The 21,867-nt window shown below is 42.9% G+C and overlaps 1 protein-coding gene and 1 long non-coding RNA gene across 2 annotated transcripts in view; one reads left to right on the plus strand and one right to left on the minus strand.

Moving 5' to 3' along the window:
• TRHDE (thyrotropin releasing hormone degrading enzyme) overlaps positions 1 to 21,867 on the minus strand; it is a 1,116,537-nt gene that overhangs the window by 668,236 nt on the left and 426,434 nt on the right. The window lies entirely within an intron of this gene.
• Positions 10,333 to 16,565, plus strand: LOC143960073 (uncharacterized). Its single transcript, XR_013270253.1, has 2 exons — positions 10,333 to 10,389; positions 14,247 to 16,565. It is a non-coding gene; the product is annotated as an uncharacterized LOC143960073 (long non-coding RNA).

Below are 21,867 nucleotides of genomic sequence, written 5' to 3' on the forward strand. Positions count from 1 at the left end.
TTACAGCACACACTAATTTTGCTAGCATAATTATTAATATGGACTGTATGTTCCTTGCTAAAAAAAAAACATTTTTTTTCCATAAAGTTGTTATGGGTAAAGTTCAGCTTTAAGCAACGTTTATTCAATCTGGTATCTCACTTATGAATCGAGACAAAAGAACTAAGAATATTTTAACTGCATAAGATCACATTTGTGCAATGAATGGGCAAGTTTTAACATATGGTTAAGTGTGCTAACACTTATAGCTCAAGAGTTCTGCATGGAATGAGTTGTTGTATCTCTTTTAGTTCTTTAACAATTTGAAGGCATTAGACAGGCACTGAGGAGGAGATTTGTAGCTTCTTTGCTGCCGTATTTAACTCTATAAATGTTGCACTACTTGCTGCAGTTGCATGCATTGCACGTTTTTGTAAGGCGGTTGTGATGTGGCCCCATAGACCTGCATTAGGCATGCTTGGCAGTAGCAACCATAAAGAACAGATTTGCCAAAGCCACAGCATTGCGGCCATGGTATGTGTCCAGCCATGCCTGCATGTCATTGTTCAGGCAGGTGGTCAGGGGGTGGTAGAAGTTTGCCCAGTTTTGCCAAATGCAAATAATACAAATTATTTCACTGCAGAACTGTCCAAATATAACACAAATAAAATATTTCTTTGTTTCTTTGGAGTATATCTAAAGAATAAACTGTCTTTATTTTAATATAGTAGAGAGTGATTAAAACATCTTTTGCTTTATGTGTCCTATTGGGGAGATTTCCCTTCAGTTCTTGCCCAGTAGGCGCAACAGAAATTTGAAAGGCAATCTCTCTTAAGCAAGGGAAATATGTTCACTTAAAGTTTCCCCATTGGAATTTTTCAATATTGCTGTTTACTAGAGTAAAAGCTTAACGTGGATTTTTACTCACTTACAGTCCCAGTAGCAATGGTTACCAGAACACATAATGAGCACTGTACATTTCCCCCCAAATGGGGAAATAGACAGCAATTAAAATCTAACAGGGGTTTTAATCGCTTATCAGTCTAACGCTTTAGATATACCTGAAATAAACCCTTCTACTTTCAATAGATTTTTATTGAGAATACACTGAAATACATATTAACAAATGAACAATGCTCATATGTACAGAACACAACATAGAATTCCGAATTGACAGTTAACAAACCATGAGTTCCACTAGGAATAGCTAACATAATGACGTTAACTGGTGTGAGCCAATAAGAGAGTAGGCGATACAACATATCAAGTGCCAATCCTTGCTAACAAAATATCACTTGGGATTTTGGACAGGTTATACATTCAATTAAACTGGAGCGTCGAGCCCCCCGGTCCCGGCACCCCAAATGGGATCTAACTGTGCCGAATACCCGAAGGCTCTACCCCTCCCAAAAACGTAAAACTTCTAATGAACTATCGACTGGTCCTGGCAAAAAGGAACATTTTCCTGAGCCGGTGTATTACTAACGACCATCAAATATCAGGTAATTGAAAGGAACAATCGAGCAAATGGAGAGCAATTACCAAGAACGAGCCGCTTAACGAATTTAGAATTGTAGTTTTGTACTCCTATAGAGTGCAGAAACACCATGTTGATCCTACACAAGACAGGATAGAGAGCACTGATGGAGATAAAAGGTAAAGAGAAAGAATAGAAGAAAGATGGGGAGGAATAGAGAAGAAATAAACCCTTCTATACTTTTAGAGCTATTCATGCTGCAATTTTCCATTCCAAAGATAGGCTGGTGGGTTAATTGATTCCTGTCCTTGGTATGTGCATATATGCATGTGAAACCTTAGACTGTAAGCTCCTTAAGGGTAGAAACTGACGTGGCTGTACAGTATATAAAGTGATGCATACATTTTCGGTTCTATATAAATACCTGTGATAAAAAAAAAAGATCTGCAGTTGCCATGGTGCAACCAGCTAAGGGTTTTTTAAAGCTCGGGTGATGGCTGACATAAGCACACTGGCAAATGTAAGCGATAACACCAAAGGCTCACATTAAATGTAGAATGCAGTGCACATACAATGAGTAATAAATATTTAATTGAAAACACTGGAGAATGCATCATTGGTATGTTTGATTAAAGATGTAACAACATTTATTGAACATTTCTAACTTGAGTTTTCTTTGATAACAGTTAAATCAGTGGATTTGGATCTGCTTTATGTACACTTTGGCTAACATTAAACACACACTAAACCTGTTTTTATGCGAAATAACTATAACTATTACACATTTTATCCATATTTGTATTCCAAAATCCAAAGCATGCTTTGAGAAATTGTTACTCTTCATGATGTATTTACATTATCTTTTCAAGGTTGCAAATAGTTTTCTGCTCTGAAATTCACAAGATGCTTATTTAAAAGTTTTGCTGGATGGATTGTACTTATGCAATTGAGTCTATTTGCTGCTGAATTTAGCTGTTGAAATATGTATTCTTCTGAAAACAAAGCAAAATCAATGTGTTGCAGCAATGCATTTTTTTTCTGAAAATATATGCCTTACAAAAACTAAGCAGATAGATAAATCTTGGCTATCAGCACTGACCAGTTCATTCCCTGAGAAGGCAGCTTTATTTCATGTTGGTAGCAGGCAGTTTGGAACAAAAAATGAAACTTTGAAGCTTAATATAGATGACATTGATAGGTAAGGGGCAGGAAAGGGTAGGAACTGTGATATTCTTCTACTCTTGCTTTGACCAAATAATTTCAGCATAGAATTACAAATGTACCACATCAGTTTATGCTAGTAAATTTCAGGTAAGGTAAAAAAAAAAATATTATACATTAGCAATGACAACAACTTTGAACCGGTAATAGAACTGTTGTATTAAATAATGCCTGCTTCAAAATATCATATAATAAAGTGTATAAAAGAGTAATCATGTAACCTAATTCAAGAGGGAACAATTCCATGCACTATTAACTCCTGAAATGTACTTGAATATCTAGCATTGTACTGTAAGACAGTACTCTTATCTTGGATTTTTTTTTTTCTGGTGCAGTTATCTAAAAAAAACTGCACCCCTCTTGATATTATAAGCTCACATCCCATACATTTGTGCCATACCCCATAATGGGCAATCAAGCTGACGAGCTGACAGGAGGGCTTTCCCTTACACCTCCTGTCTTGGTTCTCCTGAAGGTGGTGACAGAATATAACAGGGCACTGAGTGGCAGGGGTGCATAGTTGGAGATCCTGGATGGAAGGTACTTGCAGTAGGTGCCAAGCAGCAGGCAGACTCATGGACTGGCAGATGTGGACACATGCCAACAGGTGCAGAGCAGCAGGCAGAATGGTGGACTGGCAGGTGTAGAGCAGGAGGCAGCAACCAAGCTGGAGAGCAGGCAGATGCAGGATCTCGGGTGATCAGGCAAGCAGAAGTCAATAACGGCTAAGCAGCAGAGGTACAGAATCGGGGCCAGAGCAAGGTCAGAGATAAGCCAGGATCAGTATCAGGTGAGCTGACAAAGCAAACAGAATGGTAGGCAGAATGCAGAGTCAGTCCCCCAGTAGAAGACGTTGCAGTCGAAACGCGTAAGGATAGCATTTTCTGCTTCCCATATTGCTTTTTATTTATCACGTGATTTTTTTATGTTTTTCCATAATTTTTATGGTGTTTTAAAATTTCAACAAGCCTTTATTGGTTGACCTATACCATGTGGAACACCTCCATATCTTTTTCTCTTCTTTATCTGGCCTCTGACGAACTTCCTTGGATTAATCTTTGAGAGATCGACTTTTGGTTGTCCAATCCACCTTTGAGCTGCCAGACTGGAATCGTGGATTCTGACCGTAGTGTAAGTGGATCCAATCCATACCGTGGGGGACACCATCCAGCTGGGCATTCACCATCTTTGGCTACCATAGCCTCTCAAGCTCACACGATGCATTGCCGTATGGTATATGTGTCCACCATTAATGGTAAGAGTACCCATCCTCTTGTCTGCATGTTGTAGCAGTTTGATGCTGGATCCACTGTGTTTGCAAATTGGTGCTGGAAGTTAAAGCCCTGCAAAGTGGACAGATACCAGTGGACATTCATTGTTGATTTAAAGTCACTGTTGTTACTTTTTTTCTCCTTTTTTAACACGATTAAGGATTTGTCACTTTTTGTACTTTTTTACCATTTTTTAGCACTACACTTTATTTTTAAAATTGAAGAGGTCAGAGTCTGGTCACAAGCCGGATCAGCAATAAGGTATCAGCAACGAGCAGAGTCAAACAGGCCAACTATACACAGGAACAACCACAGGATCGTAGACCGTAACAGCTGAGGACCACTCAGGTCTTCTGGTCTATGGAACAATTTTAAATAGGCAAGAGAGTGTCAAGTTTTCAAGCATGATCACGCTAATACATGTGCGCAGATATGCGAATCAGTGCACGTCTACTTGTCACTTGCAAATTATAATGAGCATGTGCGCGAGTTAGAGAACCTCTAGTTGTCACTCAAGAATTTTTCTATTAGCAAGTGCACATTTTCGTGCACATCTTTGTGCATAACTGTGCACATGATTTCCCTGACAGTTTCTGTAAGAATGTTTCCTCATTGACCTCCTCACCATACATGTATAAAGTCGGGGGCCCACTGCACAACCGTTTGGTGCAGATACATATCAATTTTATTCCTGGTCTCCCATCTGGGAGAACAGTTGGACAATGCCCTTCTGTACCCTGTACCTGGAAGTTAGTGCCGCCATTCAATCAATGGTTGACCCCCTCACCTTTTTGGCATTTCCTTCTTCCCCCCGCCCTCCAAGGGAGAATCTTGCAGTCCATTCCCTTTGAAACTGTTTGCACTTCTCCCAACCACTTCGCCATAACCTCTAATCCAATCCTTCTGGCCTGATTTTTCTGTGCTTTGATTCAGGAACCTACAGATCTCTCTCTGGAATGCGACCCTGCATGCCTGTTTTCTTCATCTCAGCTCCCTCTCTAAACATATATACAGTTTCTCCCTGGTAATCCATCTTCAGAATGTAGCTAGGAATTACACTCCTATTCAGTAAAAGTTCCCCCCCCCCCAAAGAGGGCCGTGAATGACATGAGGTTGGAGGAACTTATGTTATCCCTTTGGAAACAAGAAGCCCTTTTAAAAAATACATGGTTTTATTAGACCCAATTCTCCTTCTCTGACAAATACACTAACTTAATGGCCCCCAGCCCAGATTAGTGAGAATATACTTCCTCTCCACTTTTTTCTCTTCTGCTCCACTTTTTTCTCTCTTCCCTTCACTCTTTCTTGTCTGCTACCTAAGGTAATATTGAAAAATTGATGGGACACATGCTCCTTCTCCAGACGGCTGTTTACCAGATTCCCCTTTTATTCTCCATCCAAACTATCAGAATCTTCCTGCAGGTGTATTCTCATTAAACGGTGATAACACAGTTATCTAAGATACTCTGTAACTGTCATTTCCTGTTCTGTTTATATTGTCAAGGTTTTGACCCATGGGAGTGTAAATTCCCTGGCTTGTTTACTTGTCATATGATGTTGCCAGAAATAAAAGGTAAAATAAAAAAATTGCCAGCAGGTAGAAGAGTTTTTTTTAGGTATGTTAGTAAATGTTTGTTATATGTACACTGGCTCGGGTTCATGCACATTACAGTGTACAGTCTCTGCCCATTCCTGACATCTGTAATTTGCTGAAAATAGAGTGCAGTGCTAAGATAATGTTATTCCAGTGCAAAAATGCACATGTTACATCATCAGTGACCACTCAATGACTTAAACAAGAAGACATCAGCTCGGGAGGAAAATGGCAGTCACAGCGAAGGAGTGGAGATGGGAAGATTTGGACCACGATTAAAGGAAAGCACACTCAGGGGTAAGTGTGCCATAATGTGCAGGAATACTGTGCATTTTATTGCAAATTCTGCCTCGCCAGCCATCCCAGCCCTTTAAGTTTAATGCTTTAACAAAATGAAAACATTAATTACGAACTGGGTTCTTTGTAATTTATTGTATGTTGTTTTTCGGGCTTAGATTTGATAGGGTGTCAGTTTCATTTATTCATGTATTTATTTTTTTAATATATTATAATGGTGTTTATTCTCCTCATAAGTTCAAAAGACGAGGGGATTTCAAGTGGTTTTCATAAATCCCAACATCACAACTTATACATCGGAGATACAGTGTACCTTTCTATGGGAGATGCAAAAGCTTACAGTGCTGAATGGTATGGTCATCAAAATAAGTCATTTTTTATATGCTTTATTTAAAATATTTATAGGATTATATACTGTATCCAATTTTTACTTTTTTAAGATAAACATGTACAAGAGAATGGCTTTATGTAAAATAATACATTTTAATAATGTAATAAACATCTTATTTTTTATGAATAAAACACACACATACACACATGGGCAGCCATATTTAAACATTACCTCTACTTTTTGCATTGAGGTGCTAAACAGTCTTCTGCTTTAATGCTGCTGCTTCTAACAATTTACATCTATGAGTGACAGAATCACTAAAAATAATGCCCTATATGCTATCTCAACAGTTAAGTGAGACACAAAGTAGTTGCACTTTAATACTACAGCACAAATAAGAAAAATAAATAGCTTGCACAAATGTGAAATTCATCTTAAAAATAACTAACACAAACACAAACACTGCAAAATAACACAAAATATGCATTTAATGAATATGTCTTATACTTCTTTTTTGACTGTACCATTGCTAACTGTACCACTAATAAACAGTATCAGAACTGTACATAGGGAATAAGATACTCCTTATTATTATTGATTTTATGTGTGGTACCGTCCTAAAATAAGAGGTAAGTGTAAAAAGGCTTTAGCAAGGAAAACATTTGCAAATGTTTGGCCAGCCACACGTATATTAAAGAGCAATCCATCATGTACATAATATCCAACTTAAGGAACGTTAATGCATTAGGTTTTGTTAGAGACTCCAAACAAACCTGGCAATAAGCACAGGTGTTATGTCAGATCATGGTTATTTCCCTGCTCTTGATAGCATTTACGCCAGGCTGTATTTGACCCCTTCTAGTTTACTGACTACCCATCTGTATACTGAAGAAAATAGTGGTTGCACACCGGAGTAACAAAAGTCCTTTTATTCCTCTCCCATAAAATACAAAAGATCACACACCACAGGATGGTAGCAAGTGCATCAGGTAGACATTTCACACAGTTACATTGTGCTTAGTCATTATTCATTCATTTGGTATTGAATGAGTTGTACCAGATTTTGCACTCTCCAGTTTTATTAAATAACCCTGTGAGATTGTTCAGTCTCCCAATTAATGTTGCACCTACTGGTCCTATATTGCTCCCCATTACAAGATGTGGTCACCTGGCTAATACTTTATAAGCCTTTAACCACTTCAGCCCCAGACAATTTGGCTGGCAAAAGACCAGAGCACTTTTTTCGCTTTAACTGACAATTCCGCGGTCGTACGACGTGGCTCCCAAACAAAGCTAACATAATTTTTTTTTCTTACAAATAGAGCTTTCTTTTGGTGGTATTTGATCACCTCTGCGTTTTTAATTTTTTATGCTATAAACAAAAAAAGCGTAAATTTTTAAAAAATGCATAATTTTTTACTTTTTGCTATAATAGCTATCCCCAAAAAATATATAAAAAACGTTTTCCTGACGCATCATGGCAGCACACACAGTGGGTTGTGACTCCGCCTCCACAACCTGATAGGACTGGTTAGCTATAAGACTTGAAGAGGAGTCCACCGTTGCATTCTCCTTTTTTTCCTCACCTGTATGGGACATTACGTTTCGAGTTCGGTTAGCATGGAACCCCTTACCGCACCACCCCAGCTAGGTTCAGCCTCTCCTACCTGGAAGTCCCTGTCCGTACGGTCTCTAAATGAGCCATAACGCAGGGAGCCCCACTCTGGTGGTCTCAGGGGCAAAAAAATTACAAAGCAGCAGGCTTTTAAAAGGGAAAACCTTAAAAAGGTTGTAATGTTTACAGCGGTCTCCCCCTTACTATCTGTCGTGCTCCCCAGCATGTCTCCTTTTTCTGCCTACCTTCTCTTTTCAGTCCTCAGTTTTTTTTTCTCATCCTTTTTTTTCTTCTCCTTTTTTTTTCCCCTCCGGGCACGCTGAGCCCTGTAGTTCCACGGCGCTGTGACCTTTCCATCATGGCGGTCCCATCCGGACGATCGGCGCTCAGGAAGTGACGTTTTTCCCTTGCCCTCTGCATTTGCCAGCATCCAAGATGGCGCAGGACGGCGCAGGCGGCCAGTGCGCATGCGCGGCGATGACGTCACTCTTCCAGCGACGGCGGGCTATTTAAAAAATGTCATTTTCGTTTGGAAATGCTGCTTGTGCTTTCCACGCCATCTACCATCCTGATCTCTGCACACAGCCTGCTGCCTTGCAGGACAAGTCCTCCTGAACTCTGGTAAGCCTCTTTTCTTTAATCTTTATGCACTTTGCCATTCATTTATGTGCTGCACCTTCTGCCCATACTCTGCACTGGCTCTTATACTGAAAACCTCTGGTCACAGGTGTACTCTATTCTTCCCATGGAGACCGCTGCCTTAGTAGACCATCCTAGAACTGCAAGGTAAGGGGGCGTATGGATTGGTAAGTAGTGAAGAGGAGGAAAAGAGAGCACTGCCACTAATACCTTTCATTTTGGTAGCTCTGGCAGGTCTTCGGGGTCATCCCATTCTAAAAGAAAGGAACGTTCCCCCTCAAGAAACTCTCTCTCTCCGCGAAGTCGGTCAAGGTCTTCCCGTCATCACAGAGAACCGCCATCCTCACATCGAGAGGAACACCATACCCGTCCTGCGGTTAATACCTGCTGGGTCTGTGGAGCGCAAGCATTACCTAGTAAGCTTGTTTGCCAAATCTGTCTGGAGGAAGCAACTCGAGACAAGGAAGCTGATGCTAGAGAAGCCTCCAATATTATAAGAGACTCAGTTAAGGAAACAATCCTACAGGTGACAGCTTATGATCCAATCAGGTCATCTAACTCAGCCTCAACCTCTCATTCCCCTCAGGATCCAGATGACTCCCCAGAGGATGAGGATCCCCTGACCCCTACAGTTTTCGACTTTGCATTAATAAACCCTTTTGCGAAATCGGTTAAGGAAGCGATCGGTTGGGAGGAAGAGAGAGATGTCCCTCCTAAGTTAAGGAAATACTTCCCTAACCTAAAAAAAGACCCTGAGGTCTTCCCCTTTATCGAAGAGCTAGAGGAGCTCATAAGAGATGAATGGCAAAAACCAGAAAAGAAATCCGGCTTAAACAACAGATTAGCGAAGCTCTATCCCCTAAAAGAGCCAGCAGTGAACCCTCTTATCTCCGCTCCCGTGGTAGACTCCTCACTGATGCGCTTAGCGCGCCATGTTACCCTACCAATAGAAGACGCCGTAACCTTTAAAGATGTGATGGATCGCAAAATCGATCTCGACCTTAAGAAAGCCTACTCAGCAGCGGGGGGGGGGCCTGTAGGCCTGCAATCGCTCTAGCAGCAGTCGGTAGAGCCATCACCTCCTGGACATCTGGAGTTGAAAAATTAATCGCAGAGACAGCAGACCAAGACAAAATCATTTCAGCACTGCAGGAACTCAGCCTTGCGGGTGATTTTGTAGCGGAGGCGGCGGTGGACGTTATTCGTTCCTCAGCAAGAGCAATGCTGGCCTCGGTAACTTCCAGAAGGGCTCTCTGGCTAAAACCTTGGGTTGCTGATGCGACTTCCAAATCCAGCTGGTGTAAGATCCCTTATGACGGCACTAACCTTTTTGGTTCAAAATTAGATTCCGCAATATCAAAGGTCACGGGGGGAAAATCGGGTCTAATACCGTCGGACAGAAGATCCAAGCAACAAAAAAATCCGCCCTTCAGATGTCACTATAAGGGAATACTTATTAAGGTTACCAAAAGATATACTAGGTTAAAGGTCTAAGATAATATGCTTAGGCGTGCATTTCACTAAGTTCAGAATTAAGATGCAAGATGTTGACATATTAGGAAGCATCTGTCTGCGGTAAGAGGTACAAAGCTAAGATAGGACTGGTTACGCAAGAATATGGTCAGTCAGCAGATGTTGAAATGACGAAATAACTATCAGAAGACTGTATTTCACCTTTGACTTAGATAATGTCATGAGTTTAAGAAAAATGTCGATGTATGTATGAATTACCTGATTGGCTAAACCACAGGGCTGTCCTTTAGCTCAAACTAAATAAAACTGCTGTGTGTGCTTCAATATACACATTCATTATTCACGTACAATCGTGTGTATGTGTAATGTTTTGTCCACCGGTGAAAGGGACCTCCTCTCTTCCATCCTAGCCTAGGCTACCAGGGGTATTATTACAGAAGACGAGCAACCTAACAGTTTTGGTACCAGAAAAGTGGGGTCATCTTGCGGCAGGTAAGTCACTTTACTCCTTTTTGCCTAAAAGGTGAATGGTGTGAATACTTACTCTGTCCAGATGGTCGCCATGAACTTAGTTTAATTTAAAAGAAATAACTGTGCCTTCGCGACGGACTAGGTTGGTCCCTCGGGAGGTTAAAAGGGCTCGCAAGGAATTTATAGGTTTAGGGGAGTCCGACTAGGTTGGTCTGACTTAAAACTATTGGTAATAGTATTTTTAACACGGGAAGTAGTAGATTACGCCCGTGACAAAGGGATTGGTGGAGTGGACGCCCATTTAATTTTTTTTTAAAAAAGTGCACTATAACTTGATAAATGTATTGCAATACGGTTATGTCATGTCTTAAAGTATATTAAGAATATGTCTGTTTCTCTCTAGGTACACGTGTAAGTATATAGAGTATAAGTTTTAATATAGAGTATAAGGAAAATAATTGTTGTTGTTTAAATAAGTGCAGAATATGAGGAGCCCTCTTGTAGTGACATAGCATCCGCCTGCCCCCATTGCACGTTAGGTCTACTCTTCCTAAGAATAGATGACAAGTGGATTTTACTGACCACCAGACCAGGGGGGTTCTCTTGCAGACATGGTGTAAGAGGGGTATATCCCGCCACCAGGAAAGATTTACCCTTCATCGTATATTAAGGGTAAATCTTCATAGTTTTATATAAGTCCATCTGCCCCAAAAAAAAAAGATCAGGGATCCTACTCCCAGACCAGAGACCGGATTGTTGGACAAACCGGGTGTTATCACCTGTGTCCTGCCACTAGACACACACTGCCCAGACTACTAGATGGGGAATTCTGCAGCAACCCAAGCCATGGCCACCCCATCACCCTATGAATTTGTCAGTAATATGATCCCTGGCCCCCAGGTAGAACCATTTTGGACACAAGTCCGGGAAAGGTGTCACCAATTGGGAATCCATGACCCAGGACCCCAAGGTCCTTGTTCAGAGGAAGACTGGCAAGAAGTCAGTAAAATTTGTCAGGTACATAAGCATTCTTATCCTCCCTGCAAAGGGGCTGACCCACAATACATGAAGGATTGTTTCTGTGCATGGAACAAATGCCTTGGAAAATATAGGCAATTGTGGACAGCAAGGACATTGGAAATCCCAGTGCCCTTATAGGACTGGACAGATTAGAGCAAGAGGCAGAGGCAGGGGATTTGACCCCCAGACCCGCCCACAGTATCCCCGTTATCTGCCATACCAGAACCCTCGTCAACCACTACCCCAATATCCTACACAGCCACAAATAATGCACCGAGGGAAACTCTGTTGGTATTAATGGGACACCTGTCACCCATCCCATCACTCCACCACTGACTGTAGCCACTCCAGAAGGACAGAAATTATGTACCCAAACTTTTGCCGTCTTGTCCTCATGCCCTGTGCCCCTTATGGGACGGGACCTCTTGGCACAACTGTGTATTACCATTAAGTTTAATAAAGAAGGTTCCCTTACCGCTAGTTCACCATTATGTGACTTACATGGCCCTAAGCGACATGCACACAGAGGGTTCCCAAAAAGACATGCACACAGGAGTTTCTTTCTAATGATACCTTCCTCCCTTGACCATCACACAATTTGGGCAGAAAACAAAGGTAGTGTGGGCTTTATTAATTGCACACCATATGCACCCCAAATGCGGTCAGATGCAGGGATACAATATCAAAAACAGTATCCCCTACCCCCAGAGAAAGTCAAAGGCATCTCCCCTCAAATTAATGATTACATATCAAAAGGTATCCTGAAACCAATCATCAGTCCCTGGAACACGCCCATTTACCCCGTAAAAAAAGGCCAGTGGGGAGTGGAGACTTATACATACAAGACCTAAGGGCAGTAAACAAACAAGTGATTCCCCTCCCACCCCTAGTCTCAGACATCACTTTTATTTTCTCATGCATACCGGCAGACTCTCTATGCTACACAGTAATTGATTTAGCGAATGCTTTCTTTAGCATTCCCATTGCAGAGGAAGCCCAACCTATGTTTGCTTTCTCCTGGGCCGGGGGCCAACTAACCTGGCAAGGGTATGTAGACAGTCCAGCCGCCTTCTCTATGGTACTCAACGAGACTGTCAAGTCTTGGACTTCTGAGCGAGGGTCGGTACTAATACAGTATGTGGACGGCCTGCTCCTGTGCAGTCGAACTGCTGAAGATTGTGCGGTCGATTTAACATCACTGTTACAACACCTAGCTCACGCCGGGCATCTAGCCTCAAGGAAGAAAATACAATGGTGCCAGCCACAGGTAGAATACCTAGGGTGCATTCTAAAGGAAGGAACAAGGCTGGTGTCACCTAAACGTGCCGCAGCCCTACAAGCTCTCAGTCCGCCAAAAGACAAGGCCGCCCTACTCTCATTTTTGGGTGCAATTGTATATTGCCGCCAATGGATCCCTGACTGTTCTCATTATGATAGTATCCTAAGAGAGGCTACTGGCTCGACAGCCCCTAAATTAATAGATTGGACTGAAGACAGACTACAAGCTTTTCAAGCTCTATTAAACAGTCTGTCAAATGCTCCCGCCCTGGGATTGGTAGACTATGGTAAAGCTTTTCAGCTGTACTGTGTAGTTTCAGGAAGCTTTTTTGCCGCTGTGCTAACACAACAACATGGATCAGGGTATCGCCCTGTCTTATATCTATCAAAAAAAAAAAAAACTCCCCATCCAAGTACAGGGAATGCCATTCTGTCTCCAAAATCTTGCTGCCTGTGCAATGGCTGTACAAGATGCAAACAAATTAGTGCTAGGTCACCCATTGACTCTCTATACCACTCATTCAGTCACGCATCTTATTCAGAACATGAATACCCAACATATGACCTCGCAAAGACTTAGTGGTTATGAGATAACACTGATGAACACTGATAACCTCACACTCAAATATGTGCCTGCCAGCAACCCCGCTGTGCGCCTTTTGCATTCCATGTTGCGTTTACCACATGACCCAGACATTATACATGACTGTTCGGAAAAGGTTGCTGCTATTACCAGTCCCAGACCGGATCTCACTGACACCCCTATCTCAGGTGCAGAGGATGTTTTCGTTGACGGTAGCTGCTCACGTCCCTCTGACTCCACCTTTTTAACCGGTTATGCAGTTGTTCAACTACCAGACATCGTACTGGAGGCAAAATCATTACCTCCTTCTTCAGCCCAGGTAGCAGAGTTAGAAGCCCTCACTAGGGCCTGCATTCTATTCACCGGTAAAGAGGTGAACGTCTACACAGACAGTAGATATGCTTTTGGAGTGGTGCATGATTTTGGTGTGATATGGGCCAATAGAGGTTTTAAAACAGCAGACAACAAAATAATTGCCAACTCCACACAGATTAGTGCTCTCCTCCAAGCCATTCTTCTTCCAAAAAAGGTAGCCATAATTAAAGTAAAGGCACACTCCTCTGACAGCAGTCGTGTTTCAAAAGGGAATGCTCTTGCTGACAGAGAAGCTAAAAGAGCTGCTGCCTTTTCCCCTAACCCACCTGCCCCCACAACAATGTTTTTCAAGGAACACTTCGCAGCACCTAACTTTAAAACTGTCATAGCACAGATGCAATCAATGGCCACAGAAGATGATGTCCATTTTTGGACAAAGGAAGGATTGACCAAAGACCCTGAAGGTCTTTGGTCAAAAGAGGGGAAGATCCACATGCAAGAACAAAACTATCACCCTTTGAGGTCCTCATGGGAATCCCCGCAAACATAGAATTACCCCCATTAGACCAAGACACTGATATTGACATTTATTCCCAACAGGAAATGTACGTGAAAAACCTGGTAAGTATGCTTCATGAAATGAACGAACAAGTTTCTGTCACCTTTTTCCCTCTTCCCACAGAACCAACGCATCCCTTCATCCCTGGGGATAAAGTGCTGATCAAACAATTAGCACAAAGAAAGAGTATCGGACCGGCTTTCTCAGGACCATGGAAGGTGGAAAAGGTATCCAGGACCGCAGTGTTAACAGACCTAGGAAACACCTGGATCCACGCCAGCCGTCTTAAAAAGTGTCCCCAGCTTCCCTCGACTCCAGAGCCCCTGGCAGTGACAGAGAGCAGCAACTCCCAAGAACAAGATCTACAAGAAGTTCAGAGAGGCATAGAACAAATTTCCCTGGAAGATCCCACACCCCCTCAAAAGGACAAAACAGAGCCAACAACTGCCGGGATGAGAAACGAAGAAGAAGAACAGAACTCTTAGATAACAAATAATCAGAACTTTAAAAAAACAAAGATGCTTTCTCCATCAGTGTCAGGGAAGGCCTTGTGCCTCTTATGCTGTATTACCCTAGTAGTGTTCCTACCGACCTGGTTGATAGCCAACTGTATATATCATCCAGAAGACTTAGGTCTATTAAAAGGGATATGTGGACCACCTAAGATGAATAATACCCCCGGCCAAAGACATAGTAGAAGTATTGTACCCGTTAATGAGTCACCTAAGGGACTGACTAACAAGATGTTACTACTAAAATTCAAATATAGCTATGCTCAAAAATCTGGTTTTGAGAAATGCTGGATTTGCAGCAAGCTACATCCCAGTACAGCTAGAATCCCTCTCATGGCAGTCCCCTTGAATTTTACCCCCCTCCTTAATGGAACACCCCCTATCGTCCTAACGAATGTTACTAGGACCCTTCCAAATAAAACCCTCACTTTCCAAATTATAGGTAGAAGCCACTTCCCAGACTGGTGTTTCCGACTGGGAAACACCACAGATGGAGCCGAGGTTTGCAAACAAGCAAAACTTAACATTTCAATGACATCATTTAACAGTCCTTCTTTCTTCCATACTTCAGATCCCACCCTAAATGCCACCTTTTTAGACTTTCTTAGCTCCAGTACCAAGACTACAATACACCAATTAATGTCAATTCTGGTGCTCTCTGGCCTTTCTGATACTCTTAGGAACGTGTTCCATAAACGACCCCTAGCTCTAGGAAATACCATATATATATGCTGCGGCAAACTCTGTCACCCCTGGATCCCAACCAAACCCCAGGGGTGGTGTTACCTTGCAGCCCTGGTTCCTATCATGGGGGTATTAGGGGATAACAAGGGAAGTCACCTCCTTGAAGCCAGCATGCATCCTAGATATCCCCTTAGACACCGTAATAAACGAGAATTGTTTTTAGAAAAAGATATGGCCTGGGCATGGTTCCCTTCCTGGACAGGGTGGGGAATTGACCTAATGAAAAGATTAAATAATTACACTGGCATAATTGATGAGATTCTGGAGGAAAATTCTGATGACATAACCAAACTAAATCTAGAAACTATGGCAATTAGGAAGCAACTAGAACTACATGAGTTGGCTATAGAAAGTATGAGTGCAGCCCTTACTGGCCTCTGTGAGACTACTGAGGATTATGAGTGCTATACCTGGATTCATAATACCAGCATCGAAGTCCCAGACTACTATGACGTTATTGCCCAACACAGGGAAGAGGTAAATAAACTACAGAAAGAGGCAAGGAACATAGGAAAAAACTGGGATCCCTTCTCGAGCAGTTTTAGTTTTGGGGGATTAATATCTTGGCTCCGAAATGCTGCCATGACAATTGTCACTGTGATTCTCTTCATTCTATTTTTATATGCCTGTTATAAGATAATCAAATGTTTATGTAAAAAGGGAAACACGGTCGCTCCGAAGGATCTGAAACTCACTTCCATTGTTAAGGATCCAACGGTATGGTATAGAAACCAAGAGCACAAGGGTTCGGAGTATGAAGCCTGTGCTATTAAATTAGAAAAGGAATGATCATTATGTAAATCACAGAATGATCAAAGGAAGGATTGTAAGGGAATACTTATTAAGGTTACCAAAAGATATACTAGGTTAAAGGTCTAAGATAATATGCTTAGGCGTGCATTTCACTAAGTTCAGAATTAAGATGCAAGATGTTGACATATTAGGAAGCATCTGTCTGAGGTAAGAGGTACAAAGCTAAGATAGGACTGGTTACGCAAGAATATGGTCAGTCAGCAGATGTTGAAATGACGAAATAACTATCAGAAGACTGTATTTCACCTTTGACTTAGATAATGTCATGAGTTTAAGAAAAATGTCGATGTATGTATGAATTACCTGATTGGCTAAACCACAGGGCTGTCCTTTAGCTCAAACTAAATAAAACTGCTGTGTGTGCTTCAATATACACATTCATTATTCACGTACAATCGTGTGTATGTGTAATGTTTTGTCCACCGGTGAAAGGGACCTCCTCTCTTCCATCCTAGCCTAGGCTACCAGGGGTATTATTACAGAAGACGAGCAACCTAACAGTCACCTTCCGGAAAGGTACCGGGACGTAAGGTCTTATAGACCCGGGAAAGAATTCAAACGGAATTGGCGAAGCACACAACCCTCTTTTGTGAGAGTCCAAAAATCGAAGACAACCGTGCCGGGAGACCAACAAAAATCTTTTTGATGCCACGCATGCCCAGCCTGCAATAGTTGGTGCGAGGCTGAGGCTATTTGCCCAAACTTGGATAGACAAAATAAAAGAACCCTGGGCGATATCCACCATTCAGCAAGGTCACAGGTGGAAATTCAAGCGAAAACCGCCAAAAAACCACTACAAATCTACCAAACTACCCTTTTCGCGCCGGAAGCGAAAGCTTTTGGTCATATACATTATGGAGTTGCTCCAGAAGCAAGCAATCATAGAAGTTCCACAGGAGCAAAGAGGACAAGGATTTTACTCTCCCCTTTTCTTGGTGTCAAAGAAAACAGGAGACCTGAGGCCCGTGTTGGATTTAAAGAAGTTAAACCAAATGATTCTAGTCGAATCATTCAGGATGGAGAGCCTCCAATCAATATTACTAGCAATAGGGGAGAAAGATTGGATGCTCTCGGTCGATTTATCCGACGCTTATCTACACATTCCAGTGCACCAAACCTTTCAAAAGTACCTACGCTTTGCGATAGGCAGGCAACACTTTCAATTCAAAAGCCTCCCATTTGGGATATCAACGGCGCCCAGGACCTTCACAAAGGTGTTACTTCCGGTTATAGCACTATTGAGAGAAAGAGGTCTAAGAGTCCTACACTATCTCGACGATATTCTTCTTCTAGCAGACAGTCGAGAAACACTTCTACGACATCGTTCAATTCTGATTTCCACGCTCCAGCGATTCGGGTGGATAGTGAATTGGAGGAAGAGCAGCCTGGTCCCAGTACAGAAGATGGTCTTTCTAGGAGCCGAATTGGACACCAGATCCAACACAGTAGGGCTCCCCCAGGAGAAACTTCATCCTCTTATCCGCAAAGTGAGAAAGCTACTATCAGTAGACCACCTATCTGCAAGAAAATGCTTAAGTGTTCTGGGCTCAATGTCATCAACCTTTCTAATGGTTCAGTGGTCTCAATGGAACTCCAGGGTATTCCAGAATTCGTTCCTAAAACAATGGAACGGGGTGTCAATGTCACAACAAATAACAATCACCAGAGCAGTCAAGGAGTCAGTACGTTGGTGGACTCAAACCAGCAATTTAACTCGCCGTCGTCCCATCGTTCATCCACTCCCAGAAATAGTAACGTCAGATGCCAGTTACCTTGGCTGGGGAGCGTATCATCTAGATCGGGGAGCACAGGGCCACTGGTCCTTCTGTCCACAGGGGATAGTCTCAAATGTTCTAGAACTCAGGGCGGCATGGCAAGCACTTCTAACTTTCAGTCCCCTCCTTTCAGGGAAGAGTGTCCTCCTGCGTATGGACAACACAGTGGCTGTAAATTATGTCCACAGGCAAGGGGGCACCAGAAGCAAAGTCCTAATGCAGGAGGTACGACCTATAATCGAGTGGGCTCAAGTCTACCTGACGGATCTGAAGGCAGTATACGTACCCGCAATTCACAACCAACTCGCGGACGATCTAAGTTGAATATTTATCTCAAACAACGAGTGGTCTCTCAGTCACAAGGCCTTTACTCTTCTGACACACAAATGGGGTGTTCCCGATATAGATCTGGCAGCGACTCCAGCGAATCGCAAATGTACTCGTTTCTTAGCAAGGACCGCCTATCCAGCAGCAACAGGGATCGACTGTCTCCACCATCCTTGGGAATTTCGCCTAGGTTACATATTCCCTCCGGTGCCCTTGATAGCCAGGTTTCTGGCCAGACTGAGGACTTCGTCTTCCACGGTAATAGCAGTGTTGCCCTTCTGGCCCAGAAGACCATGGTTTCCGACCATCCTGCAATTGAACACAGAAGAGCCTCTCCCACTTCCGCTGTTCCCAGACTTGCTCTCACAGGGGAAATTTCTACACCCGTCACCAGAGCGACTACACCTGACGGCTTGGAAACTGAAAGGGAAAGGTTACTAGATCAGGGTTGTTCATTAAGAGTAATATCCACCTTACAACAAGCAAGGAAGAAATCGACAAACAACATATATAATAAGATTTGGAAAAGATTTTCTGCAATAGCCCAACTACAGTCCTGGAATCCCCTTTCTCCATCAGTCTCTCAGGTGTTAGAATTCCTACAACTAGGCCTAGAGAAAGGCTTAAGGTCAAGCACTTTAAAAGTTCACGTCTCTGCCATATCCGCAATGACAGGAATCAAGTGGGCTTTAAACCCCCTCATCATTCAGTTTCAGAAAGCATGCCTAAAAATAAGGCCTCCTAGAAAACCAATTTTTCCGACCTGGGACCTATCGATTGTCCTGGAAGCTTTAACCAAAGAACCTTTCTCGACGGGGGGATCAATATCCCTATGGGACTTGACACTAAAACTATCGTTTCTAGTTGCAATCACATCGGCCAAAAGGGTCTCCGAGCTGCAAGCTCTACTAATCAAAGAACCACACCTAGTTTTTTTCCCAGACAGGGTCGTACTCAGACCTTCGGAACGGTTTGTGCCAAAGGTAGCATCTAGCTTCCACTTTAATCCGGAGATCAATCTTCCCGTTTTTCTCAACACAGATGGAAATCCACACCCTCTGGATGTAAAGTCTGCAATATCCGCCTACCTGGAGGCTACCGCTCCATTCAGGAAGTCAGAAAACCTCCTAGTCATTCCGCATGGCGCCAAAAAAGGTCAAGCGGCTTCTTCAAGAACAATATCCTCATGGTTGATTAAAGTCATCAAGAAAGCATATTTAGTTCAACACCTTCCAATACCGGAAAACCTGAAAGCGCATTCAACGAGAGCGATGGCGACCTCATGGGCAGCGTACAACAGAGTATCACCAGAGACTATTTGCAAGGCAGCAACTTGGTCATCAAAAACCACATTCATATCACACTATAGAATAGACCCGGCTCAATTAACTACGGTTGAGTTCGGGAGATCAATTATTCAATCAAACTCATCCATATCCTGTACTTGAGTAAATAAAAAACTTCTAAAAGGCACCCTCCCATGTAGCGAGTTATTTCCCACTGTGTGTGCTGCCATGATGCGTCAGGAAAACGGAAAATTGTATACTCACCTTTCCGTAATTTTCCTTTCCTGACGCATCCCATGGCAGCACACAGGATCCCACCCCTCTAAGGTGATAGTTACTGAGAATGCAACGGTGGACTCCTCTTCAAGTCTTATAGCTAACCAGTCCTATCAGGTTGTGGAGGCGGAGTCACAACCCACTGTGTGTGCTGCCATGGGATGCGTCAGGAAAGGAAAATTACGGAAAGGTGAGTATACAATTTTCCGTTTTTTTTCCTCAGTTTAGGCCAATACTTATTCTTCTACATAATTTTGGTTAAAAAAAATTGCAGTAAGCGTTTATTGATTGGTTTGCACAAAAGTTATAGCATCTACAAAATAGGGGATAGTTTTATGGCATTTCTATAAAAAATATTTTTTTTACTAATAATGGCGGTGATCAGCATTTTTTATTGTGACTGCAACATTATGGCGGACACATCGGACAATTTTGACACATTTTTGGGACCATCCATATTTATAAAGCGATCAGTGCGATTAAAAATGCATTGATTACTGTCATGAAAAGGTCCACCCGTTGGTGGCGCTGTTGATCTCTTGGATTGCAGTACCAGTGTCCACCAGCGGGTGTCTTTTAACACCCAGAGCCTGTAATAAGAGGACCTACTTCCTGGTGGCACTATTGTATCCCTGGACTGTAGTACCGGCGCCCACCAGCGGGTGTACTCCGGCAGTGTGGAGCTGACAGCACCTGCTGCGATCAGCTGTTACGTGAGGGTAATCATCAGTAGTCTTATAAATACCCGGGAAGACCTAACATGCTTGCCTTGGTATCGCTCTAACCTTGCGACCTGAACCTCGCGACCTAAACTGTGGAACCTGAACCTTGGAACCTGAACCTGAACCTTGTATCTACCTGACCTATTCCTTCCCGATTCTGAGCCCATCCTGGACCTGTCCCTCTTGTCTCCTGCTACCTAGATCCCTGCTCTGCAGCCCATCCATCCGTCCCTACCCATCTACTGATTCCCCTGTGTATGACCTCGGCCTGGCTTTCGTTGACATCTCTGGTAGTTCCCATTTATTGTATATATATATTACTTGTTGTTGTGGTTGGTAGTGCACTGTTTGTTTTCACTTCCCTTTTATTTATAATAAACACATTGTTATTTCACACACTTTTGGGTTTCCTCTGTGCAGTCCACACAGTCTGGTCTAATAATTCCCTGACAATTACTGTGTGAATGTGACTGGCAGTGAAGGGGTTAACCACTAGGTGGCACTGTAGGGGTTAAGTGTATCCTAGGGAGTGATTCTAACTGTGGGGGGAGGGGCTACATGTGACACATCACTGATTACAGGGAGCTGTGATCAGTGGCAGTGTCACTAGGCAGAACAGGGAAATGCTTGTTTATATTAGCATTTCCCCATTCTTCCTCTCTGTGAGACAAACGGACATTGGACATGGACATTGAGTCCGCGGGACCCACGTTCCTACTCACGAAGCTTGTGGCGGCCGCCGGCAGCGTGCACATGATGGCACAATGGCAAATTCAAAGGGACATACATTTGTGCAGATGTGCCATGTGCGATATTCTGTCGACATATATAAACATGCGGCAGTCAGGAACCGGGCCAAAACTCTTCTTCACCTGTGGGTCACAAGAGTGCACTTAGATCTGCAACCCGTATTCAGCTGACATCCGGCTAAAGTCTGCTGTTGGCTGACATTCCTCAGCTGGTCCAGGCTGTGAAGACATCCCAAAATTAATGTTGGGACCCACCCAGATGCCTTAGCAACAGCTGGCTCAGCCTCTCCCACCCCTGCACAGCCCGACACTGCTCACTGAAGACTGAGAAGCAAGCAATCAGCAGTCGTTGGTTTCTTGATTCTCTGCCTTTGAGGCAAAGGGGGACAGGTGCAGCATCAGACCTTGACAACCTTGGGTGTAGCCCGCAATAATGCTAGTTATGTTGAAAAGCTGTGCTGCCAAGAGCCATAACGGTGTCAGATAATCAAATTCTTATGCTCAGAAATATGTTTAGTGTGATATTGCTGTACTGTTTAT

This window comes from Lithobates pipiens, unplaced genomic scaffold (assembly GCF_037356315.1).
Source record: "Lithobates pipiens isolate NorthernLeopardFrog02 unplaced genomic scaffold, aLitPip1_a1.2 Scaffold_8, whole genome shotgun sequence".
Classification (NCBI taxonomy): domain Eukaryota; kingdom Metazoa; phylum Chordata; class Amphibia; order Anura; family Ranidae; genus Lithobates; species Lithobates pipiens.